We start from the raw sequence: 26,573 nt of genomic DNA on the forward strand, positions 1-26,573 counted from the left end.
GAGGCTCTGGAACCTGTCTTTTCCTGAGGCCCCCGCCTCAGATCCCATCCCCGCTGGGGCTGGTGGTGGACGCGCTGAAACGAGGTGTCAGGCTGTCACCTCCGGAAGAGACTGGCGGGCGCCTGTGAGAAGGCAGGAGCGCTGGCTGGACGGATGGACAGATGGCCCCGGTCTCCCCGAGGCTCACGTGGACTCAGGCCATGTGGGAGCCCCTGGGACCTGCCGAGAAGGTTGTCTGAGGCTCTTAGCTCCAGTCACCGGTCCAGGGAAAGCTCACAGACGTGGGCCGCGTGTGAGGGAGAAAACAGAGCTGGACGGTGGCCTGGGACTCGGCGACTGGAAGATAATCAGAGATTAGAAATTTCTCTTTCATGAAAGTTCAAGTCTTGCCATCCGGTGTTTGAACACGGATTTTCACAAAAGTGTCTTTCTTTTCAAATTCTTAGATTCATACCAGTGTGCTCAAAACAGGCATAGAGCTCTGACGCCAAGAGAGCTTAGCAGCACTTCCCTTCAAACCTTTGAAAATCACTATTATTTTTTACTTCCTAGGAATTTATGCATTTACTTTTCAGCTTCATCGAGCTATTATTGACAAATAGAACTGTAAGAGATTAGAGTGTACAACATGACTTGATAAACGTAAACACTGTGAAAAGATTCCCTCCATCTAGTTAATGCACACATGTATCACCTCACATCTTTCTTTCTTTCTTTTGTGTTTTTGGCCGTGCCACGCGGCGTGCGGGGTCTTAGCTCCCTGACCAGGGATCAAACCCGGGCCCTAAGCAGTGGAAGCGTGGGGTCCTAGCCACTGGGCCGCCAGGGAAGGCCCATATTTCTCTTTTTCTTGGTGAAAACAATGAAATTCTGCTCTCTTACCAAATTTCAATTACACATAGTGCGGTTTCAACTACAGTCACCATGTTTTAAATAGATCCTCAGACCTTGAAAATTATTTTTTAACACAATTATCCACAGACAACGCAAAAAAGAACATCTTAATAACGACCCCCAACACCCCCACTAACAGCACGCAGACCCTGCCAGCTCCCTCCTGCTCCTGTGTGCACATACATATGTGACTTTGTTTCAGAAATGGGATCAGGGCTTCCCTGGTGGCGCAGTGGTTGAGAATCCGCCTGCCGATGCAGGGGTCACGGGTTCGTGCCCTGGTCCGGGAAGATCCCACGTGCCGCGGAGCAACTAAGCCCGTGAGCCGTGGCCGCTGCGCCTGCGCGTCCGGAGCCTGTGCTCCGCAACGGGAGAGGCCACAACAGTGAGAGGCCCGCGTACCGCAAAAAAAAAAAAAAAAAAAATGGGATCACACGGTCATACTACTTATTTTCCTACTTAGCAATACATCGCAAACCCCTGGTTTATTAACATATAGAGTGATAACGTCATTATAATGGCTACAAAGTGTCCTGTTTGGGGCCCAGCCTGCAGTTGAGTAGCTGACGCTCCTAGGCGTTGTCTACGTAACAACCGATGTCTTTGTCTCCTACACACCTGAGCACCCCCGCACCTCAGTCTGAGGCCACTTGACCAACAGGGTGTGGAGACAGCAACTCTGTCACCCCAGGTGTGTCCCTGTGCTGGCGTGGCATCTCCTGACGTCCGTCTCCCGGGGCCAGACCTGTCTGCTGCAGAAGGAGGCCATGGTGGCGGGTGCCCGGCAACAGAGGACGGAGCTCTCTTGGGCATCGGCCCGACGAGCCTGGCGTGACTGCCACGGAGCTGGCGGCCCGGGGGTGGGGGGGACTTCTGACCGAGCCCAGGCTGCCCAGAGAACCCAAAAGGAAGTGAGGCATTGCGGTCCTGCACTCAGTTTGGGTGCTTTGTCTTGTAGCAAATGGTCCCGAGCAGGGGCCAAGACAAGGCGCTTCTTGACCTCTGAGAGGCTGCTCTCACAACAGACGCCCGTCCGAATCAGAGCCTTACGCTGGCCCCGAGGGCTGGTTCTCCTGCTTTCGTTGTCTAGACCATGAGGCCAAGGTTTAGCGCAGAAGCCACCTGCCCGGCCACACAGCACAGGGAAATGCAGGGCTGAGGGCTCCAGGATGAGGCTGGAATCACCCCGCTCTGCCAAGAGCCCCATTGGCCCTCGGAGCAGATGCCTGGGGTCGGCTCTGAGCAGCTCGTGTACGCGCGGCGGTGGCTTGTGGGTGTCCGTGAGTCAGCGCTAGGTCGTCTGCCTCGCCACGTGGAAGCGCTCGCACTTGGAGAGTGCCATGTGTTAAATTAACCAGGACGGCTTCTCCCACAGCCGTCGTGGGATCACACCTGGCGTCTGGTCCTGCTGACCTCGGGTGGCCTCGGCCCGCAGTGGCTTGAAGCAGGGTTTCGGCTCCTGGCCGGTGACCGAGGTCGGTTCGAGGCGGTGAGAGCCCCGAATCCTGGCCACTAGACCAGACGGAAAGGAGTGAAACAAGTAAAGTATTTATTAAGAGAAAACAGGAGTATGGGTGGATAGACACACGAGCAGACTCAGAGAGAGTCGTGCCCTCGGGGCTGTTGGAATCACTTTTATGGGGCATTTCTTCTGGGTTTCTTTTGACCAGTCATTTTCATTTGCCTGGTTCAAAGTCCACGTTTGGTGTATCTCAGGATTTTCCCGTGTGTGTGTGGGCGCATCTCTCAGCCAAGATGGATTCCACTGAAGAGGCCTATGGGTAGTGAGCATTAGTTGCCATCCCTTAGCATCACTCCTCTTTTGACCTCCAAGGAGCCTTTCTGCGCATGTGTAGTTCGGGAGGTCTCCCGACTTTGAGAATGAGGAAGATGTGGTCTCTTATCTTCTGTCTGGGCAGGGCCAGCCTCCTCTCTCAAGTGTCCTGTTATTCCCGTATTGGAGTATTGGTCCACAGGGAAGGAACTCAGACCATTTGCCCGGAGGGCCCACGTGTCTCTTGCCCCGCTGCCCTGCCAGCAGGTGGGGATGGGCCCTCCATGCTTCTCTTCCCCCGTCTCTCAGCACCACACCTGGCGGCAGGGTGGCCTTTAGCCGGACACCGGTTACTACTGCGTTTCCATCCCCGCCTGGGCTGAGATGACAGACGTTAATGAACTCCTGGCCTCGGGGCACTGCCCTGTGCTCAGCCAGCCTGTCGGGTGATGGCTGACGCGCTCAGAGCCCGTTTCCAGTGGGATTGCTGACGGCGGTACCAGTGGAAGTCGGTTCTGAACCCTGAGTGGAACCAGGGTGTCCTCCGAAAGGGCACTTTCACCAAGGGCAGAGGTCACTCACCTCCGTGAGTAGGGACTGAGGCAACAGCGTCACCAGCGTCCCCGACTCAGCCAAGCTTCTCAGATTCCTACAGCCGCAGACCATGATGAGTAAGACACAGAAGGCCCAACACGTATGAATGCTTCCAGTGACAGAAACTGGAACTAAAACATATTTTCCTGTCGATGCTGAATGGGGTCAACTATAAATTGAGGTGAAGACAGATTAAGAGTCTGAGAAAGAGTGACTGAAAATAAAATACTGATCACAATTGACTAAACAAGGTCCGGTCTCCTCTGGGGTGACAAATGTATGTTTTTTAAAAAATCTGCACTACCGTATGGAATCATGAGATCTGAATACAGGTTGTATTACACTGAGTTGAGAACTACTGCACCGTAAATACCTGGCTACACAGCACAATTGTATTTTAACATTGCAAATTACTTAGAGCAACCAGGCAAGGTGGGTTCGGGCGCCCTCTGGTGGCAGCGTACAAGCTGCGGGGAGTCTGTCAACTTTCTTCTCTCTTGGGTTGACGTCCACATGCTAAGTGCCCTCCTCCTTCCGTCCACAATTCGTACTCGAGTCCCTTTCTGCTGGGCAGTAGCATTCTCCCGTTTGTCCTCACCCCGCATCCTCTCGTGCAGAATACCTGAACCAAGAGAAAGGAAAACAGTTTTGAAATGAAAGAGCTACCCCAAGAACCAGTGTGCTGAACCAGTGTACATGGCTTGAAAAGCCATGTACGCCTGAGACGTCTGGTCTCTTAGACCCTGTCTCAGCACACCTGTTTCCTTTCCTGCCCTGAAAAATAACCCTTTGGCTATTTATATTTTTTCTCCTTTCAATACTAGCATTGCTGTAACATCAGTTTCAACTTTTAATTGCACTGTGTATGAAATATGGATCTGTAAATTAGCTTAAAACTAAAGTAATCTCCACAGCGATTTCAGGGGAACGTGTTTGAAATGTTGCCTCTACTTTCTCGGGCCTGATGATTTGTGTGCCCTTCCAAAGCCTCTATAGGCAGTTTTCGACAGAATGGAAGAAGGAGACGTGGTATACGTGGTATGTGTATATGACGGAATACTACTCAGCCATAAGAAAGAATGAAATCATGCCATTTGCAGCCACATGGGTGGACCTAGAGATGATCATACTAAGTGAAGTAAGTCAGAGAAAGACAATATCGTACGATATCACTTATATGTGGAATCTAAAATATGATACAGGGCTTCCCTGGTGGCGCAGTGGTTGAGAGTCCGCCTGCCGATGCAGGGGACGCGGGTTCGTGCCCCGGTCCGGGAGGATCCCACGTGCCGCGGAGCGGCTGGGCCCGTGAGCCGTGGCCGCTGAGCCTGCGCGTCCGGAGCCTGTGCTCCGCAACGGGAGGGGCCACAGCAGTGAGAGGCCCGCGTACCGCAAAAAAAAAAAAAAAAAAAAATATGATACAAATGAACTTTACAAAACAGAAATAGACCCACAGACATAGAAAACAAACTTATGGTTACCAAAAGGGAAAGGGGGCGAGGGAGGGATAAATTAGGAGTTTGGGATTAACAGATACACACTGCTGTGTATAAAATAGATAAACAACAAAGACCTACTGTATAGCACAAGGAACTATATCCAATATCTTGTAATAACCTATAATGGAAAAGAATCTGAAAAAGAGCAGATATATATAACTGAATCACTGTGCTATACACTTGAAACTAACACATTGTAACTCAATTGTACTCCAAAAAAACAAAAGAAACTTAAAAAATAAAAGAAATACCGAAAAACAAAGTTAAAGGCAGTTTTCCAGGCCAGACTTTGTTTTACTTCACCCTCTGTCCTCCCAGGAGTGTTTCCTCCAGCACCAGAGGCCCAGCTGAGAAGATGCAGGCGTGCGCTCTCTTGATCTGCATCATTCGGAGTCAAAGAAATTGCCAACACCAATCAGAGCGGCACCTTAGACGCACTCGGCCCACCGGCTCTGACTTGTGAGGGCAGGATAAACCCTCGGCTGCCATGGGAACCGTCTGTCTGTCTGGGCTGTTTCTTGCTGGCAAAACCAAGTGCTCAGAAATGCCGCAGGTGCCTTCCGACGGAGTCCTTTGTTTACCATGCTTACGACTGAGCCGATAACTTTACATTCCAGCTGCTAGAGAGAGCTCTGCTTTGTGCTCCAGACATTCTTCTCTCCTAATATGTCGTTCTTTTGGAAAGGCCCAGTAATGTTCCTGGTAATGTGCGTGGTCAGATTACCCAGCAGCACAGAGTGTCTCACTGCAGCCACCAGCTGCCACTTCAAAAATGTGTCATCACCGTTGTCACCTTCACCACATCACCATCATCACCATCACCACCATCACCATCATCACCATCACCATCATCACCACCATCACCATCATTACCATCATCACCGTCACCATCACCACCATCATCACCGTCACCATCACCACCATCATCATCACCATCATCACCATCATCACCATCATCACCATCATCATCATCACCATCACCATCAGCATCACCATCATCACCATCATCACCACCATCATCATCACCGTCACCATCACCACCATCATCATCACCATCATCACCATCATCACCATCATCATCATCACCATCATCACCATCATCATCACCATCACCATCATCACCATCACCATCATCACTGTCACATCAGCTACTTGGCCAAAGGCCAAAAAACTACTGAGTGGTAGAGTTTGCATCAAACTCTAATATGACTTCAGAATATACACACTCTTCCCCACTGGACTCTAACTTTACCGGCCTCAGTTTCTTCATCTGTAAAATGGAGACAGTAATGGTACCTCTCTAATGAGGGTTTGTGCAGGTGAAACAGGAGCATGTGTATAGTTCTCAGCATGAAGCCTCATGTGCACTCAATAAATGCTAGTTTGTGGGTCACAAAGGTGTGTTTGCCAGACCGTCTAGGAGATAGTGGGATGTTGGCAAGGCCAAGTGTCTCTTTATTCAAATTTCAACCTTCTGTTTGATATATTAGTTCTTTCATTGATCGAGTTTTTGCTAATTGGAGTCAAAGAAGATGTGGACTGTGAACAGAAAGCGCCCTGGCCCAGGAGGTAGGAGGCCCGAGCTCCAAGCCTGCCATGCCTCTAACTGTGCGATTTCTCGGCGTGGTCCCAGGCCAGCAGCGCCAGCGTTGCCTGGGAGCTTGTTAGAGATGCTGCTTCCTGGGCCTCAGCCCAGGCCCACAGGCTCACACATGCTGGGGCTGATCCCAGCAACCTGGGGCATCCTGGCTCATTCTGTGCTGCTGGTCACATTCCTCAGCTCGTTCACCTGTGGGATGAGAGGTCCGGAGAGGGTCAGCCAGCGCCCCGACCCTCCTGCACGCGTGTGCCGCCGGGGAGGCCCTCCCTGGGGGCGGCTCACACCCTGGATTCTGACTTCATGTTTCACTTGCAAGGAGGGGCCTTCCTCGACCTCAGAGTGAGACCCCGGGCTAGCTGAGCCCCGGGGCACCGTCGAGGCCTCTGCCCCAGGATGGCCACCACGGCAGTCGGTGAGGCAGCAGGGCGGAGGGGCAGAGCTGCCTTTTCGCGCGCGGGCGTGATGTGTCTTGAAGGCACTGAGATGGTTTGGTCGCGTCGTGGGAAAGGAGAGGGCAGCGCCCTGAGTCCGCAGGAGACGGGCGCGGGAGGGAGGGATGCGGGGGGACGCTGGCTGTGCACGAGCCCTTCCTCTCGAGAGGCCCCGCTGCTGCTCCCACGAAATGAAGTCTGAAAAATACAGTGAGGTCCTGCGGAGCCCGCCTCCCCCGGGCCTCCAAACGGTGAGGGAGGGGAGCCCGCCCTAGCCCGCCCTCCTCAGCGTGCCTTGTGTCCTGCTGTGCGCTGCTGAGCTAAGAGAGGCTGACATTAAGTGCACTTGCCAGTTGCAAGGCTTCAGTGAGGGGAGGACTAGAGTCAGGGGTAAGAAATTCGCGTCCCCTCCCCGCCCATGAGAGGTATACAAGCTCAACGTAAAAAGGCGGGAAAGTATCCCCGAGAGACACTGGTTGTCCTCAACCTCCCTCCGCCACAGACGTCCGGTTTCTGGGGTCTGAGGAACGTGGGCGATCTCTCCGCATTTCAGTCCTGACTGTGATGAAACAGCCGATGAGGAGGACGGATCCTCTCCTCCTTTTCCAGGGCAGCAGGCGCCGTGGGCTCGACGTGAGGTCCACCCACTGCCTCTGCGTTCACCGTTCTCAGGCCTGGCTTCCCCACCTGTCAGACGAGAGTGTCCCGTGAGCAGACAGCCGTCCACAGGGCTTCAGGCAGGGACCTCGCAGACGTGCTGCCTCGTCTCAGGCAGGTGTGCGAACGCCCCCCATTCCACCAAAAGCAGCCTCGGCATCACCGTGGAGACACGTGCCGACCAGGGGCCTCACTGTTGGGAGAAGCGTCATGATCTTCAGAGCCACGTGTCCAGGGCTCCATCTGGGGATTTCCTTACGTTTCCCTGCAGCACCTTCCTCGGGACTTTTCTTGCATACACGTATATTTGACGTGATTAAGATTGGACGGACCGTACCACTGTCTCATGCCTTTATTACACAGAGTTATTTCTTAAGCATGTTTCCTGGTCCCTAACACTCCTTATAAAGGTCTTTTTTCCAGACTGCACAATGATCCATCCTAAGATGGTTCTAATACAGGAAAGTATGCTTCGGGCAAGTGGGAGGAGTCGAGGCGCTCAGCGGGGTGCACTCTGCTTGTTGGGAGAGGGCTGGGGAGGCAGGGGCCCGGGGCCGTCAGAGGTCACGAAGAGGACACGGGCTGTTTCTCAGAGCAAGGCAAGTGCCGTTGGATTTCTAAACACTTTTGCTGTTATTATTATGATTGAGATAATAATCTATTGTCCTGAACATCGTCATCTTCAGTGTGTAACCTAGGGACTTCCAGTGTGTCCACCGATTCCAGAACACTCCCCCCATCTCAACAAGAGACCCTGTACCCCGCGGGGTGACTCACCGTGGACTCTGACGGCCAAGGGGCTCCAGGAACCAGGCCTGGCACCTGCCTCTTCGCTGGCCTTTCTGAGGCCACCCCTGACTCTTCTCCACACACCTCTCACCCCAGCTGCTCCGGTCTGAATGTCTGCCTTCCCCCAAAGTTCACGTGTGAAATCCTAACCCCCCAACAGGATGGTGTGGGGAGGTGGGGCCTTTGGAGGTGATGAGGTCATGAGGGTGGAGCCCCATAGATGGGGTCAGCGCCTTATAAATGGGACCCCAGGGAGGGGCCCCTCGCCCTTCCTGCACGTGAAGACGCAGTAAGAAGACGGCCGTCCATAACCGGCTCCTGGGAGAGCAGTGCCCGTGCCTCCCGCGTCCTGGCCCTCCTTGCCCCGTGGCTCCGCCGCGCCCTGTGCTGTGTCTGGTCGTGGCCGCCTCTCCCGCTGAGAACACGCCCAGCCCCCAACTTGCTCGTGGACAGACGCCCTGGGCTGGGACCAGCCCCGGCGTACAACGTATGCTGGATAAGTGGTTACTGAGTGAATAAATCTTAAAACTTAATTTACCAGGCGTGGGAAGAAAGATGCATCGATACTAGAAGCCCCTCAGCGGGCCTCCAGAGCAACGTGGGTGCACCTTCGCTGCTGCTGGCTTCTGCCTCAGCAGCTAGAGGGTCCCGGCCTCCCAGACGAGACGCCTGGGGAGGTGCAGGGGTGCAGGGCAGCACAGGGGGGCTCGGGGTGGGGCCAGGCTTCATTTTTGATGGTGCCAACCCGGCGGGGGCGGATTCCGGGGATGCTGCTAAGCCCCCCAGGGCACAGGCAGGCCCACAGCAAGGATGACGGCCCCCGATTCGACCGGGCTGAGGCCGGAAGAGCCAGTTCTGCAGCCGCGCCCACCTTCTGGGCAGGGACGTCCCGGTGTCCCCCGGGAAGCCTGTGGCCGTGGATGGCCGTGCGGCCCGGGAGGGGAGGGCCAGGCCGGGCTCGGTGAGCGCAGCAGGCTGGCCCAGCTTTGGAAGCAGGGCATCCATGGGGGGGGTGGGTGCGCACGTCCAGGCGCGGGGGTGTTTTTGGGAATTCTGTTAGGGGCGGAGGGGCAGGCAGTCAGGGAGCCGGTCTCCAGGTCTGCGAGGCAAACAGCCGAGGTCGGAGCTGGGTGAGGCCGGGCGCCGGCAGGGATGGGGATGGTGTGTGGGGGGTGTCAGCGCCCGCTTCTGCTCTTCACCTGGCGCAGGGACCTGGGGATGCCTCCTCTCGCGATGGAGGAGACACAGAGGAGAGAGCGCGGCAGGGGCCGGAGGCAGAGATGCGGGACTTCCTGGGATGGCTTGGGAGAGAGGCCTGGGCCACAGCCGCCCGGGTGCGTCTGGGCCTCCCAAGCGTCTTCTGCTTCCTGACCTGTGCGGGGGAGACGGGCATCAACCGTCCAGAGTCAGCCTGGGGGCTCCCTAAGAACACAGGCTCGCAGGGGTCCTGGGTTCGCCTCTCAGGGGAGTGCTTGGGCGCTGCTGGTGAGGTCACGACTGCGGGAAGGGAGGGAGGAATGGTGACGGGGGGACAATCGCCTGGGGACAGGTGGGGCCCCCTGAGAGACTTTTGGATGCCCCCAGTTTGAGGAGTTTGCCAGACACCTAGCTGGAAATGTAAAGGTGCTGTTGGGTCCACTGTACATCTGGAATTGAGAGCCGACGTTTAGGGTGGAGATAAGGGGCAGGGGGCTGGAGCCGTGGACAGGGGAGACCAAAGACAGACCGTAGACACAGAAAACCAGGGACCAAGCTTGGGGAAGTTCCATTTGTTGGCAGGAGGTGTCGGAGGGGCGGAAGGGGGAGGGGAGGGGAGGAGGTGTCGAAGGCGGGTCCACTCCATATCCTGGACCATTGCATCCTGTCTCCTTCTAGAACTTTCCATGCTCTGAGTCCCATGTTTTGTAAGAGTCAGCCTCCCCCTCAGCCAGGAACCAGGGCATTTCGTTCACCCTTGTAACTCCATCACCGATGATACTGTCTAGCATACAGTAGGTGCTCAGTAAAGATACGTAGAAGAAGTCGAACGGGACAGGGTTCCGTAACTCTAACCGGGCATCGATGAGCTGCCCCTGTCCTGCACGAGTGCACACCTGTTCCTGTGTCTCTCAGAATTTCTCCTTCAAACGCTGGAAAGGGCCAGGAATCGGCCCCATTCCACCCTGGATTTCCGAGACCCCACCTGTCTTCCAGCGCTCCTGGAATCAGGTGTGCAGTGTGCGGCCCGTGAGCACCCCTTTTAGGGTCGGATGTGGCCCCGCGTCACCGAGAGCACCCGGGCCGGGACCTGCCCAGTTTCCAGACTTCACAGGAACTCGGGGCTCGGGCCTGCGAAGAGCTGAGAGGTTTGCTCAGACCTGCAGGCCACCTGGGAGTAGAGTGGCTGGACGGCTAGAAGCCCGATGGGTGGGGACGAGGCCACCACGCGGGGACCTCAGGGGCTGGGCACCCGAGCTCGCCCATCTCGGTGTTGCCGCCTCGTGGCTCCTTGAGGCCACGGCTTCCTGGGCTTCCAGAGATGTCCCCGGCCCACTGTCTGGTGTCCAGGAGGCCCCAGGACGACTCGGACATGATCAAGGGCCCGATTTCCAAATTGATGCTAAGAGTAGCTAAGGAGAAGGGACTTGAGGGAAATTAATGGAAACGTTTAAGTGAAATCACCCTGCAGGCGACCCTTACAGACTGTGCAGCTGTGGAAAAGGGAGGGACTGGTACAGAGAAGAGGGAGGGAGCCGTTCAGACCGAATTACCAGCAGAATCCGTCACGTCCCTCACCCCCTGCCCTGTGCACACGGCTGTGCTCGACTGCTGACCTCACCCAGGGAGCTGAGGGGGCAGGCAGGGTCCCTGCCTCCGGGCAGACCCCGGCCCAGAGCCCGCCGGTGACCAGGTGCCCGCACGCCAGGTGAGGGAGGGAGGGCATGCAAAGCGCCGCCGTGACTCAGACACCAGGACACGGAGACGGGGTGACGGGGGCGCTGCAGAATCGAGCCGCGGACATTTCATTTCTCACAGAAGAGCAATTATCCAATAATAACTTTAAAACACCAGAACTGCATGAAATAGCTTCTGTTTCGAAGTCAAATACGTGCTCTCGTTGGATAGCCGGTAATAGAGAAGAAAGCCTTCAGGATCTCGGTGAACGGGTGCCGGCCCGCTTGTGCACGCTGTCGGGCCGAGGGGACCCCCGGCGGGGCCGTGCTCCCGTGGACGGCCCGTTGGCTGCAGGGCCCGGGCTCTGGCGTCCCCGGCGGCCCCCAGCACCCACCGTGGTTTCCTTCCCGGCCACCGGGGCGGGCGGCCCTCGCGGGGTCTCTTCCCAGGGCCCCAACCTGCAATCCGGCCTCTGGGCCCAGCTCGGTTTGTCCCGTGAGCGCAGCCTCTCTGCCAGCCGCTGTCCGGTTCTTGTCTCAGGGTTGTGGCCGTCTGAGCCCAGAACGTTCACGGCCTCTGGCCCTCACAGGCCGGGCCACGGAGACATGGGCGCTGGGGCCACAGGCTGCCTCGGTCCTCGGTGGGCCTGCAGCTCACCAGAGCAGCCCTCGGCCCGGGACAGCCGGGGTACGGCGGCCGGAAGCCCGCGCCAGCCCTCGGGTCTCACCCCCTCCACCCCCTCCGTTACTGTCTTCGAGCCCTCTCTGTAAACGGGGTGCTGCGACAGTAACTTCGCGGTGAGGCAGCTGCCAGAAGAGGGCGGCGTCCAGCCTGGGGCGGGGGTTTTGCGTCCCACGGGCTGGGGGAGCCCGAGCTGGGCCTGGTCTCAGACGTGGGGCCGCCCGTGGGTGGTGTCGCCGGGCTGCGCAGGGGGGAAGGCGGAGAGCACGGAGCTGGGCTCAAAGGGCTTTATTCTGTATGTTCTTATTCTTTTTTTTTTTTTTTTTTTTTTGTGGTACGCGGGCCTCTCACTGTCGCGGCCTCTCCCATTGCGGAGCACAGGCTCCGGACGCGCAGGCCTAGCGGCCATGGCTCACGGGCCCAGCCGCTCCGCGGCACGTGGGATCCTCCCGGACCGGGGCACGAACCCGCGTCCCCTGCATCGGCAGGCGGACTCTCAACTGCTGCGCCACCAGGGAAGCCCCTGTTCTTATTCTAATACGACCTCCAAGTGGTTAGCACACATTTTCTTAAGAAACGCCCAAACTGTCAGGTCAGTGGCAGACTTCTGTCCCATTTCCAGTCCGAACGGGATTTGCAGTTCGTGCTCTGGAAATGAGCAGTGAGAAAACGTTCCCGCGGCGTGGCCTCCACCGGGGACACCCATCGTTTCCCACATCTGCTGATCGAATAGCTCAGCTCACGCAGCCCCCGCAAACCGTCCTAAACCCCTCAATTAATTAGATTGCTTGGATTAAATAGAACCGCCAAGCAGTGGTCTTGGGAGTTATCTAATAATATTGTGACTGCTTTGAAGATTAAGTGAAGACATCAAAGGAAGTTAACGTAATCCTTCCCACCCGAAACGTAAACATACCGAATCTGACACCCACTGAGAACTGCTGGGTAACCTTTCAGGAATCCGCTGGGCGGTGGCCTCACTGACCACTTCCTGGGCGTGAGGTCTAGAGAGACCCGGGCTCTGGGCGCTCAAGGACACTGGCCCTCAGGAACCCGGGGGACAGCAGGACGCCCCATATGCTCCCTGGACGCTTTCTCGTAGATGGGGTGGAGCTGTGCTCATCACATGCCGGAAAGCACTGAATCTGCTTTTCCCGCTCCATTTCTTCCCATTGGTTCACACAGACCGAGGAGGTCAGACTTCCCAGACATCACATACAGTATCCGGAGCCCACCCCTCCAATCCCAACCAACAGTCAACACTCGACTAGTGTTTGGTGCATTAGTGAACAGATGTTTATGAAGGGCCTACTATGCGCCGGGCGATGCGTTGGGCCTAAAAGGACACCACAGCACCGCCAAGCCCCTCAGGATTAAAGTCGAGTAAAAGGTGAGAGAAATGTCACAAAGTATGTTACAAGGACATGATAGAAACAGAGCAGCCAAAAATCGTTGCATACGGTGGGTACTTTTTCACCCCCAAGACCAAGAGGACCGTTTGTCTCTTCACAAATCTCAAGGATCACTGGGTGTGAAAACCGAACACCACCTGAGGTGGGGGGTCCTCTAGCTTCCTGTTGAACTTCAGGGCCACGGGGGGAGCTCGGACCACACAGACCCAGCCCCAGTCTGAGATGCTGTATGGGTTTCTCTGGCTGCAGTAACAAAGTACCACAGGCCCAAACGGAGCAGACATAGTGGGTCGTTTAGACTGGATATGATCCGACAAGCCTCACACACCGAGAGGGATGGAGGAGCCTCAGAGACGCAGGGGCGGGCTGTGCTCTGAAGTGGGGAGAGGGCTGGAGGGGACCGCAAACGTCTCCCCGAGGCAGAGCAACGCGCGCCTTAACAGAACAGCACGCGAGTGAGATCTTCTCTATTTGGTTTCGGGGGGCATTCTGCAGTTTTCTCCCTTTGGAAAAGTCTCTTCCAAAGAGTGCCACTTGGGTCAAGTTCGAAACATCTGTGATTCCCCCGTTCACACATCTGTGGAAAGTATGGATTGTTCCAGGATTAAATTAAATTAAAAATTAAATTAAATTTGCAAAAGCGGGGAGTCTGTTTCAGCCGCTTCCAGGCGCGTGGGACCCTAGGAAAGCTTCTTAATTCCTTTATACCCGTTTCCTTACCTGTCGGATGAAGATAACCCCAGGGCCACCCGGTCCATCGTGTTGGAGGCTCCGAGGAGGTGATACACGGAAGCTGGTTTGCTCAGCAACCAGCAGCCACTGTCACTGGCACCACCCACAGGGACTCAGTCTCAGGGTCAAGGGGGAGGCTTGCTGGGAATTTTGTAAATTATGGGATTTGGATCCTATTTCTAAGGATATTTGAAATACCTCGGTCTTATCACGAGATGATAAAAGGCCTCCATTTAATGAGAAATGACTGCGGCTAAAAATATGTACTTAGATTTCACGTAGGACAGGTGCTTATGCGACTTATGATATTTCCCTGTGCGACAGGTTATTCAAGCGTCAATTTCCTCACGGCTAGCTCCATGTTCAGCTGGGATCCCTGAGTCCTCTGACATGGTCTGTGGGTTAAGTTATAGCGTCGTGCAGAAGCTCTCTGAGCCGGGGCCCCGCTCCCATCCCACGGCCACTGAGATGTGTGGACTCCTCACTCTGGCACTAGGTTTCCAAGGACAAAAGTCACGATGTGGGTCCTGCCTAGAGTGAAAGGTTCTCTGGGCAAAGCCTGCTTTCCTTTTTGCTTTTTGTCTGTGTTTGCCTGTTTCCAGTAGGTGGCAGTCCGAGCCTGCAAATAACACCGCGATGTGGGCCCCTGGGGGCACGGGGGGTCGTCTGTGTCTGGTGAGGGCCCAGCCAAGTCCTGTAACTGCTGTACTCACTCCCAGGACCGTTCTCAGGGGACTTGCCTTCAGCAGGATAGCATTGTTCATTGGGCTTTCTGAGTTTGTTGTAAAGGAAAAAATCCATAATGTTAGAAAATCTGTAGCCTCCCTGGTTTTTCAAAAATCTGCATCTCTCTTGACAAGCTTAAAGCTGCAGAGAGAGAAAGTTACAGGTTCTAAAACATCTCTGCACACTTCACTCCTTCACCGGAGCTAAGTGCCGCTGGCTCACAGGTGAACTTTTAACAATGAAACCACAAAATACTAGGAAAAGAAGGGAAAAGGTGTAAACGATGTTGGGGGCAGGTGGGGGGAGGAGGAGCTTTCCACCGATTTGGACAGACGGCGTGGACGGCAGAGGAGAAACAAAGTCCCGCTGGAGTCAGGCCCCTGCAGTGGGAGAGAGCTGCGTTTTTCTCTCCCGTTAGTCATTTTCAAGTACAGCTGGGTAGCTGAGACTGAGGAAGGACAGGCCCTTGCCCCGCAGGCCTGCACAAATGCTTGGAAGACTCCGAAGGGGTGGGGAGGCTTGGGGGTGTCGGTGAAGGTGGGAGGGGATTAGGGGAGACCCGTGAAGACGGGTCTGGAAAGACCTGGAAGTTTCTCAGGGCCTGAGGAGGAAGAGGGACGTTCCAGGGGGAGGAAACCGTGGCTACTTGCGCAGCGGCGGGCACGGAGGCCTCCCGGGGCCCCGGCGGAGAGACCCGGGGAAGGGTGGTGTGGACAAGGTGGCAGGCAGGCCGCAGCCACGTGGTGACCGCAGGTGTTGCTGCGTTTCGTGTCTGGCTGTCTTAGCCGGGTGCAGGGTGAGTCCTTAGGCTGTCGACCCTGACATTGTCCCGGAGACTTTGTCACCTTGGTCACTGTCCATGTCCTGGGTCTGTCTGGATTGGACGAATTCAAGGAAAACGTTGTCCCCCAAGAGTCCTGAGTTTTACCTTCAAATGCTTCGGTGTAAACTTGATGAAGTCACTTCCGTGTTGAGTCTCAGATTCTCAGCTGTCACAGGGCGGTTCTTGGGGGAAAATATTGTCCTGTCGGATGAGCCCGACTCGAGTTACTGAAAACATCTTGAATTAGTAGCAAATATCCCACGTCTCAGTGTGGCCCTTGGTGAGTGAGTGTCTACAAGCGCTTGCTTTTCCAGATCTCCTTCCTGGACCTGTGGCCCCCGCAGATCTGGAGTCGGCCTGCACGAGGACCGGTCATAGGGCACGGGTTTTGTCCCAGGGCTAACATTACAAAGGAAAAGAGTTCCTCACCGAAGCACGGCCTGGGCGTTATTTAAGCGTTACTCACTCCTCGGGCTTCTCCTCACACTTGGGAGAACAGGGTCACCTCCTCCGTCCTGACTGCTTTGCACTCTTGCGGGCATTTCGGAAAATCCCAGCCGCTCGGGAGAAAGCGCTGAGCCTTGCTCGCTAATCCCTTTGCTTCAGCGTGTAAACCTAAACCGTGCTTCCTTCCGGGTTAGTCCTCCTGACTCAGACGAGCAGACACCTCTGCATCCCTCCCTGTTCTCTCACGTCCGCCCAAACCCCAAACCCCGGAGATTGATGTTTGCAGCTTTCCCCTGTCAGACAGCTAATCTTGCCTTTATGCGTTTCTGCTGATAAGCCTTCAGCAAGTCACAGCGTGGGTGCGGCTCCCAGCTCTCCCCCAGGAGTGTCGGGTCCCCTCCTGCCCTCTGGTCCCAGGGGAGCCTGCCCCTCGGGGATGCGGGTCCCTGCACACCCCGCTCCTGGTGCATCTTCGGGTCCATGGATCGGCCCCCATTCCAGGCAGGGTGCTGCGTTTCCCTCTCAGCCTTTGACAGATAAGGCCGGAAAGCTCAGAGGTAGCCGACGGCATCACACGCTGTCATGATCAGAACAAAAGCTGGCAGGAAAACTCCAGAAAAGAGGTCTCTTTTAGAGGCAGGTGACAGCGGAGATTTCGGAAAATGTGTGTCTGTGGCTGCAGGGGCCCGGGTGAACTGAGATAAGTGCTGGATTTTGAAATCAAGAGGGGTCCGCCAGGCATTCTTCAGTTTAGTCAACATTTTATAAAGCTCATCGCTGTGTCGTCGGTTCTGCAGTTGGGCTAACTCCCCCCCCCCCCATCTCCCGTAAGAAGTAAATTTGCAGACTCATGAGACACCACTGGCTGGAAGCGTTCCTAAGTTATCTTACAAGTGGAAGCAATTGCACCGTTTCAGCCGTCCTACCTAAGGAGCAGCCCCGTGGCCTCTGGGGGAGGAGCGGGCGCCCAGCAGAGACCCCATCCCGGGAACCTGGCCCCGCAGGAGACCGGCTGGTGGGTCTGAGCAGCCACCTTCCGAGGCCAAACCCAGTGCTCCTCACGGTGACATCAGGACGGGCTCCTGGTGCCGGATGGCGGAGCAGCAGCTGCAGACCCAAACCCCACCCCTTGTGGAAGGGACGTTCTTGCCCTAAGGCGCAAATACGCAGGCATCGCCTCTTGACAGATGCAGCTGCCCCGGAGATGTGAAGCCGTTTAGTCACGGAGTCGTCTCTTGAGTCTCATTAACCACCTGGTTTTCTCCAAAGGTGGCTAATCCAGCGCAGCTGCCACATCTGCGGAGAAAAGCACGGCGGTGCGAACTGCCCGGCGTCCTTTATCCCACAGACGCCGCCCGGCCGACAGGAGAGCGCGTTCTGTGACCCAGAGCCCACGTCAGGCTTCTCCCCGGACAGGTCCGTGAACACACCTCGGCTCACCTGGGACGGAGCCGGGCAGGGCTGGTTCTCAAAACTGAGCCGTGGGAGAAGCCCTGGTAAACGGGCCCCCTTTTGCACAATGCTGGCTGAAAAGCCAACGCCTTCTGCTAGGAAAACCTCTTTCAACAGGAGACATTCTCATCAAAAAAGGAGTTTCAGCTCAACAACCAGTGATTGAAAGAGTTACCAGGGAGGGAATTCCCTGGCGGTCCAGTGCTTGGGGCTCCATGCTTTCACGGCCGAGGGCCTGGGTCCAATCTCTGGTTGGGGAACTAAGATCCCGCATACCGTGCGGCCACAAAATAAGAATAAAAACTACCAGAGACATGAGAACACAGACTTACACTCACGCACAATCACCCCTGCTGCCATCACCTTTCCCCTCTCAGCTCTGAGCTTTCTGTTTGCAACCCTGACTGAGGACCCTGATGTGACGAAAAGATCCTGAGCTTTGCAGAGACAGACGGAGCGACGGAGTTTGACTTCCAGCTGCAGCGCTCAGCACATCCGTGAACGCAGGCGTCTCAGCTCTGAGTCTCAGCCTGTTTCTGCACAGAGAGGGAACGATGTCTCTGCTTTCAAGGGGGTTGCGGGGGCTCAATGGGAAGTCGGTAAAAGCATCTGGCCCCGGCGGGTGGACGGTCCTGTCCCCGTGCAGTGAGGATGGAGGCTCCACCGAGCACTGGAGCTGGACTGACTGGAGACTCTGGCAGTGGGAAGGGGCCCCTGGAGAGCAGCTCAGGCTGCACGGGAGGCCAGTCTCACCCACCCTGTAAATGTGACCGTGAGAGCTGCTTCCTGCCTGGGCCTCGGCCTCCTCACCTGAGGGGCTTTGCTAAGGCCCCCCCTCGGGCCCAGCACCCCTCACCGGGAGTGACAGCTCGTCACCAGGTTCACTGCTGAGGAGGCCGAGGGTCCAGGGTGTGGGCACTGCACTGAGAATAAGAAGCAGCCCAGCCTCAGACAGGATGGCACGTGGAAAAGACAGACTGCTCAGCAGGCCATGAGCGATGCGAGGGGACCTCCTCCTTGAGGAGGGTCCCTGCGCTGCTGGCAAGGGCGAGGGGCCCAGCCAGTCTCCTACACGGTCCTGGTCTCCCCTCGTGTCACTCTTCTCCTGTCCAGGTCCCGTCCGCTCACACCTGCCTCAGATTTTGTTCTGTCATCAAGTCCAGCCTCATCCTGCTCGCCGCACGACAGGCCAATCAATCCAGATGCAAGGTGTCGGGGCAGAAGCAGCGACTTTATCTGGAGAGCCAGCAGATGGAGGAGAGGGTGGACTCGTGTCCCAAAGACCCATCTTGCCTGGGTTTGGGTTTGGATGCTCATTTCTTCTATAGAATAGAGAGGGGTAGGTGGGGAGGTAAAGTGAAAGTGGCCGTAAGTTCCTGGTTCCCGCCAGACTCTGAGGGCATGTGTGCCAAACTCCTCCTTCCTGCAGCCATTCACAGCTCAGGATGTTTCCTGTGAGTGAAACAGAGTCGTTTGGCTTATCACTCAGGCCTGGGGGCCATTAGGCACACTTTAAGCTACAAGCAACATCCCTTTAGGGATGAACTTGTAGCAAGAGCAGCAGAAAACAAAGGTAAAAGAAACAGATCCAGTATGGAGTCCGAGTTGGTCTTCCCTGTTAGGGTTCCTGCTCGCAATCACTTCAGCCTCTCTGCTCTTGTTCCGCCTCCCTTCCTGCCTTGGATGCTCCCGTGGCCCCGCTCCCTGGGCTGCGGTGACAGCTTGTCAGCGGCCCTGTGCCTGGCGTCAGCTCTGCTTCCCCCTTTGGGCTGAGAAACTGTGCTCACGACTTAACCTTCCGAAAAGTGGCTTCCGTGTGTTTCCTTCTGCATTTGTTACTTTCCCATTTTGACGACTGAAGAGAAGGGCATATATCAGTGAACCGAATAATTGTGATGAACCACTTTAATTTTCAAGATCTTTGAATGCGGTTCCCTCGACTCTTCCACAGCCTGGTGACCCCACTGCAGGTTTTCCCTCAATGGGACCAAGATATGAATGACGAGGCACTTGTTTTTCAGGCAATGCTGAGCCCGAGACCATGGTATCTCACGGACACACACACACACACACACACACACACACACACACACACACACACACGCTGCTCTTAATCACGGCTTCTGCTCTTCTTCTTTTGAGGATACAGCCCCCTTACCTTGGGGGTGAGGACTGCTGGTTTACAAATTAAAAGCAGTAGACCTTTCCAGATGGAAGTGGTAATTTGTGCTGTGATCTCTATGGCATTTCCACCTGTTAGAGATTTTTTTTTTTTTTAACACCTAAGTCCATCAATCAAGACTTAAACTTGGAACGCCTATGGGAAATATGTTAATTGCTCTACCTAAAAGCTCCCTTCAAATGAGAATAAAAGAAAGTGACTAAGTAACTGAACACACCAGGTTCTAAAGTACGCTTGGAGCGTCTCCTGTGCTCAGATCCAGGCAAGGACAGTGCGGGAGTCCAGGGCTCTGCCTCGAGGAGCGGGTCCTCCATCACCACAATTGGCAAGTGCAGGTTCCGGGTCCCTCTGACCAGAAGTCACCTCAGCAGCGGTCACCGATCTGTGTGGCAGGAAAGTCTTCACAGCCTAAGATGCTGTGCCTGGCCGCGGACCCCCAGCTAACCTGACCATCCCTGTTATCAGTCCTTCTCGGTCAGGGGGGCGCCCCCTGTTTCAGAGGCTGTTTGGGGGGTAGGGTCATTTCTGGTGGTCACACTGTTTGCAGGTCACTGTGGTCCTGTAGTGGGTATAGATGATGGATGCTGAATGCTATACACTGAATGTTTGTGTCCCCCCAGAATTCATATGTTAAAACCCTAACCCCCAATCTGATGGTGCAGGAGGGGGGGGGCCTTTGGGAGGTGATGAGGTCAGGAGGGTGGAGCCCCCACGAAGGGGATCAGCGCCTTATCAGTGGGACCTCAGAGAGCTCCCCCTTCCTCCACGTGAGGACACAGGGAGAAGACGGCAGTCCGTGAACCAGGAAGTGGGTCCTCACCAGACATGGAATCTGCGGGGGCCCCGATCTTGGAGGCCCAGCCTCCAGAACTGGGAGAAATCAATGTCTCTTGTTTATAAGCCGCCCAGCGTGGGGTGTTCTGTTACAGCAGCCCAAAGGGACTCAGACAGTAAGCATTCTACAGTGTGGGGGACCCCAAATGTTCACGTGTCCCTGCCCCCAGGAAGCTCGGTAGAATACATGTTTGGATGCAGGATGCTCTTTGAAGGCATCTCGCTGTCACACGTGGAAACGGTGGACCCTTCACCTTGTCAGAGTGAGGAGTGAGGGGCAGTGGTTGGAAAAGAGGGAAACTGCTTCCCCCAGTGCTGCTGACACAGGGCTCTCAAGATGATGACGTGGTTCCGTCCATCCATCGACGGTGTAGAGGAGCCTCCCCTGTCCTCCCTGGAACGTGAGCTGTGGCTGGAGCTCCTCTGTGGACAAAGGGACACTACCTTCATTCTCACAATTCTAGCAACTCATTTAAGAATTTGGATGTGATGATGGTGTCTTACGACATTCCTTTTGTTCTAAAACAACATCCTTTGTGTTATGACAGAAGATATTTGCCTAGTGTAATTCACATTTGTTTAAAAAGTAAGGCAAGAGGAACGTCTCCGGGGGTGCAGTGGTTAGGAATCCGCCTGCCAATGCAGGGGACACGGGTTCAATCCTGGTCCAGGAAGATCCCACATGCAGCGGAGCAGCTAAACCCATGCCCCACAACTACTGAGCCCGCGAGCCACAACTACTGAAGCCCGCGCGCCTAGAGCCCGTGCTCCGCAACAAGAGAAGCCGCAGTGAGAAACCCGCGCACCGCAACGAAGAGTAGCCCGCGCTCGCCGCAGCTAGAGAAAGCCTGTGCGCCGCAACGAAGACCCAATGCAGCCAAAAAAAAAGTAAAACAAGAAAAAAAAACCCTCCCAGAATATTGCTCAAGATTTCCAATCCCATCTCCAGACTCAAATAGGTGCCACAGGTTTGTATCGTCCAACAAAAAGCAGAATTAACTCCAGCCTATATCCTGGTGTTTGTTTTTCCAACACACAGAAAGAAAAACAGTAATTCTTTCTTCAATTCGGATATAGTGTATGTTTTTGTGACTTCTTTTTGTCAGAACTCCCAGCTCAGATGCACGTCTGTTTACGCTTGTGGTTGGTTTCTTTTGCGTCTGTTTTCCGGAAGAGTCGAGAGCGAAATGTCAGGGATCACAGGGACTCAGCCAAGCGTTGGCCTGGTGGGCTCCTCTTTTTCTCGTTGGTGCAATTTAAGTCAACCAGCATTTATTGACCCAAGGTCTGGTACTGGACCCAGAAAAGGGCAGAAGCACGGGTAAAGCATGTGCTCTGGGACCCACTGAGGTGGGCGGAAGTCCTGCATGAAAACCAGGTTCACGGGCAGAATCTCGGAGCGCCGGGGGCAGGAGGAGGCTGGGGGCCGTGGTGGGACAGGGGAGGCTTTTCCTTTGCTTAGAGCACAGAACTCTGACGCTGCTCCTGAACGGTCCGGCCTGTGGGTCCGCATGTGTGCGTGCCCGGTGTCTGGGGTCGGCCGCCCCCGGACAGAGGGTGGTGTCTTGGCTGCACAAACGTGTTTTGGGGGAAACAGCAGCAACAGAGCCACTGAGCGGCTCGGGGTTGGCGAGTGGGGAGAGGTTTGGGCAGCAGGAGATTTGGGGAAACGGGAACTTCCTCCAAGGTCGAGAGACTTGTTCACGGCAATGCAGTCGTGTCCGTGACGGTGTCTTGGAAACCCGAGCTGTGTGGATTATTCCAGTCGCTTTTCTGTAAACATGAGAAAAGTGGTGCAAACAGCGGATCTTGGAGAATGCGGCCGGGCTCCGTCCTCTGCCTGCTAAGGAATTTGGGATAATCTGAGGATTTCGAGAGGCCCACGGGACCACTTAGCATGACTGTGCTGGCTGCCGACAATGACCTTGGGCAGGTGGCCCGGTGGCTGTGAGCCTGAAATCCTAGGTGTCGGCTTTGGGCTCGGGGAGCGCCTCACTCTAGGATCCGTGATTCCAAGTGTCCTGATTCTAGGTTTGTTCAGAGAGCACCTTCACCAGCTTTTATACAGAAGCAGGAAAAGCATCCCTCCTCCTTTGTTATTAGCCGGTTACTTATCACTTACATGTAAATGGGGGATTGAGACGGTCCTTTCTTTAGACCTTGGAGGATGATGAAAAATGGCAAATTCATTTCTTCCTATTTTGAGGGTTACTTCCTGGATTATTGGTAACATTTAGATTTTTAAAAAGTAATTAATTTATTTTTGGCTGCATTGGGTCTTCATTGCTGTGTGTGGGCTTTCTCTAGTTGCGGCGAGCGGGGGCTACTCCTTGTTGCGGTGCGCGGGCTTCTCGTTGCGGTGGCTTCTCTTGTTGGAGCGTGGGCTTTAGATGCACGGACTTCAGTAGCTGTGGCACACGGGCCTAGTTGCTCTGCAGCGTGTGGGATCTTCCCGGACCAGGAATCGAACCCGTGTCCCCTGCATTGGCAGGCGGATTCTTAACCACTGTGCCACCAGGGAAGTCCCAACATTTAGATTTTTAACTAAACTTTTCTAAAGTAAGTATGTTAATCTTATTCATAGGAAAAAAGAGCAAATAAAATTAAATTATGGATCATTTGATAAATAAAAATGGACGAATTTTAATGAAAGCATTTAGCTTTTTAAAATAAGGTATTTGAATTATGTCTGTTCAGCCATATTTGTACAACTTTTCTTTCTATATCTCCTTTGCTGATTATCATAACTCCATCGGACATTATGGTCTGGGTCACAGTACTAGGAAACAAGCAACCACGGTGTTGATAAATAACAGTAGTACTTGTTGAGTAGTGACCAAGTATCAAGCATCATTCTAAGTATTAGCTCACACATTTCTGCAATAACTCTGTGACGCGGGTACTATTCTTAGGCCCACTTTACAGATGTGGAGACTGAGGCACAGAGGATGAATCCAGTGCTGGGGTGGAAGTGAGCAGTGAGCCGTCCATATCCACTCCCATCCACTACTTTTAAGACGAGGAATCCGCAATCCAACACACCCTGTACCTGGGACCATGTCCATCTTCTCAGGGTCGGGCTTCTGGGGTGTGGCAAGTGCCTGGCACATAAATCGCACCCAGAATATCAGCTGAAGGAGCAGCGACTTAGCTGGAGGAGGGACGGATCACCCAGCATGAACCGTCCAGGTTCTACAGAGTCTAGAATGATGTGTGTAAAAATATGACTTGGAAACTGGATAGAAGAGTGTGTTCGGATAGCTGAGGCAGCAGTTAAGGACCTTTGTTCTCTGGATGATAAATAGGATTTGGCATTTGGAGGATTTGGCCTTATTTTCTCAGACCTAAGGGAGGGTAACTCTGTTCTTGTCTTTCTCTCCCTGCGGTCAGTGGCTCCATCTCCTTTGTCTCTTGACGGTATGGAAGGTTCTGGGTGGATAGAAGCTCTTCTTTGGGTTAATGTGCAAGTTTTCACTTCTGGGGTTTTGTGTCTCCGGATAAACTTTAGAGTCAGTTTGTCAATTTCTGCAAAATCCCCTGCGGGGATGTGGGTGGGGATTGCAGTGACTCTATCGGTGAACTTGGGAGGAAGGGAAATTTGGACAATACGGTGGACATTTACTTAGATATTATTTGATTTGTCTCATTGGAGTTTTGTTTTCCTCACATAGATCTTGTACCTATTTTGTTAACATTGTGCCTACGTAGTCTCTTCTTTTGAATGCTAATATGAGTGGCATTGTGCTTTTATTTTCAAATTCCACTTGCTCATTGTTGAAAGCATTGACTTTCTACTCATTATTTTTCCACTTTTAACATACTGTCATATTTGCTAACAAGGCCGTCAGCACAGCGATGCTTAATTAAAAGGTGGATTGCGAAAGATCGAGGGTTTGGCTAATGATTCCCCGTGAGTATTGAAGAGCGTTTGGAAAGAGTTTAATTCCCTGAAGCCGCCAGGACCACATCACTGCATGACTTCACTTTTACTTCATGGAGGATGTTTTGTCTCTGTCATCGTGTGACTAAGTGCCTCTTGCCACCCTGTCCAGGACGGCCTGGCCTGGACCTCATCTTGGCTCTGGAATGACCTCGCTTCGACGCCGTCTCCTCCGGCCTGGGTGGAGGGCACATGCCTCCCTGACACGTCATTTTTGGAAGGAAAATCTCGAAGAATGATTGTTAGTGCTGGGAGGACCCACCGCATATCCTGTGACGCATACAAGACTCATGCTCTCGGGGGGGTTTTGCTTGTTTAGAGCGCTGTAGCTTTTTACGCCCCCAGGGGGTTGGAATGTTCTGAACATGCTGTGCTGGTTTCCAGAAAGAGAAAACTTCGGCATTAAGAGGTATTTTAGGTACCTGAATAAGAGTGACTCACTCGAGCTTAGCTAGCATTATTTAACTATGTGATGCAGTGATTATGCGGCCCAAGTATGTTCTTTCTGTCCTCAAAACTCAGCCAATGGCAATCCACGTCTTCCCCCCTTGTGTGAGGAAACAAGAGTCGGGGCATTTATCTTTCCCCTCACTTTCCCTAGTAGCTCTGCCATCTGGTCTCTCTGGTCCTTATCTTCTCCCCGGTACTGTGGGTGGGGCGGGGGAGGGAGCTGAGGGGAGGCTGACAAGGTGGAGGGTCCCGTCCGACCGCAGGACGCCTTGGTGAGAATTGGATAAAGTGATGCTTCCTCTGGGTGGTACTTTCACCTGTCAAAGGACTAGTGACGGGAAGGGGAGGGCGGTAGGAGCTTAAGTGAACTGAGGACAGGACGTGACCACATTCAGAACACCCCCACTTCCTCTTAACCACGAAGCTGACTCCGCAGGTCACGGAGGTTCTGTCTCCTCACTGGTCCCTTCGTTGCTTCTTCCAGATTGACCGGAATTGCGATCAGAAGGTCCACGACTCACCAAGGAAAGGCTTCCCCGGCGCGGTTCCCTACAAAGTCCCTTCCTCCAGTCCCCCGCGTCATGCGGGATATGCGAGACGCCCTGACACAGTTACGCTGTGGAGTGGAAGGAACCTGGTGATTTTTCTGCGACCTTTCTGAAAGGTCTAAGACGTGATTCTAAAATCAATGGAAACCACGCAAGTGAAAACGGGTCTTTTTGGTTTAATTCTCTCTGTGAAGAGACAGGGCAGCGGAGAGAGCAAGCCACGGGCTGGCCACCCCTTGACTGTTGTGTAAGACACGGTGAGCGCTTTCCAGCATCGCACTGAAATTACCCTCACTGGCTCAAGATGTGTTTGTTTTCCAACAAAATGGATGAGGGATGAGCGCTGTGGGGTAGCACCCTAGGGTGTAGCTCTGCAAGATTAGCAAAGCGACTGGCGTGGCTGGCCTGTGGGATTGGCCTGACTTTTCAGGCTACCAGGCTCCTCCTTGCATCGTTCAGAACTTCTTAGAATGTTACATTATTATGAACAGTTTTCTCCTGCATCAACAGAGTCGGGGGCTAGGATATCATCTACGAAGACAAGACTTCTGTTGGTCTCTGTCAGAAAACGCAAGGACAGATGTGCATTCTGGGCACCTAAAGTGTGAATGTTGATTGGGTATCGTGAGCATGTTTGGGGCCCCGGGAATGACTCTTCTGGGGGTGTCAGTGAGGCTAAGAGCGCTGGCCTCTCCTCCTGGGGGCGGGTGGTGGGTGGGAGAGGCACGCCGGCTAAGGCTTCCCTCGTGTCCCCCAGGACCCCTGAGAGCAGCGGGCCTGTGTCTAGCGAGCACGCGACAGCGTTCACAGACACACGTGTCACTTCGGCTCGATGTCGGTTGAAATTTGACTCACTTCTTGATCAGCACCGGTCTGTTGACGTTGGTTGAAATTCATTTGATTTATGTATTTAGTTCACTGGCCTCTCCGTCTCCCCAGTGTGGCTGTATTTATATTATAGAATAAATACGTATTGGATAGATATAGTAATACGTATTTGCACCCAGCAAGGGTGAGATGTCAAAGGGAGACAACCTTGGAACAGATAAGCTCACTCGAGAACACTTACATCCAGAGCTCTAGGCCAGGAGTGAGAGGAGGCTTTCTCCACACCCCTGTAGTCGGGCTGGGCAGCGACCCCCGAGGTGGCCAGGGTGGGGAGGGGGTCTCACCTGGAGGCTTAATACCTGTGGCAGGAAGTGGCTCCCTAGGAATGGGGGTGGTGAGGCCGTCC

At 54.3% G+C, this 26,573-nt stretch overlaps 1 long non-coding RNA gene across 1 annotated transcript; it reads left to right on the forward strand.

Moving 5' to 3' along the window:
- The first annotated feature begins 25,000 nt into the window (after positions 1-25,000).
- Positions 25,001-26,240, forward strand: LOC136792438 (uncharacterized). The gene is made up of 2 exons (XR_010836232.1): positions 25,001-25,063; positions 25,276-26,240. It is a non-coding gene; the product is annotated as an uncharacterized lncRNA (long non-coding RNA).
- The last annotated feature ends 333 nt before the right edge of the window (positions 26,241-26,573 follow it).

This window comes from Kogia breviceps, chromosome 13, assembly GCF_026419965.1.
Source record: "Kogia breviceps isolate mKogBre1 chromosome 13, mKogBre1 haplotype 1, whole genome shotgun sequence".
NCBI lineage: Eukaryota > Metazoa > Chordata > Mammalia > Artiodactyla > Physeteridae > Kogia > Kogia breviceps.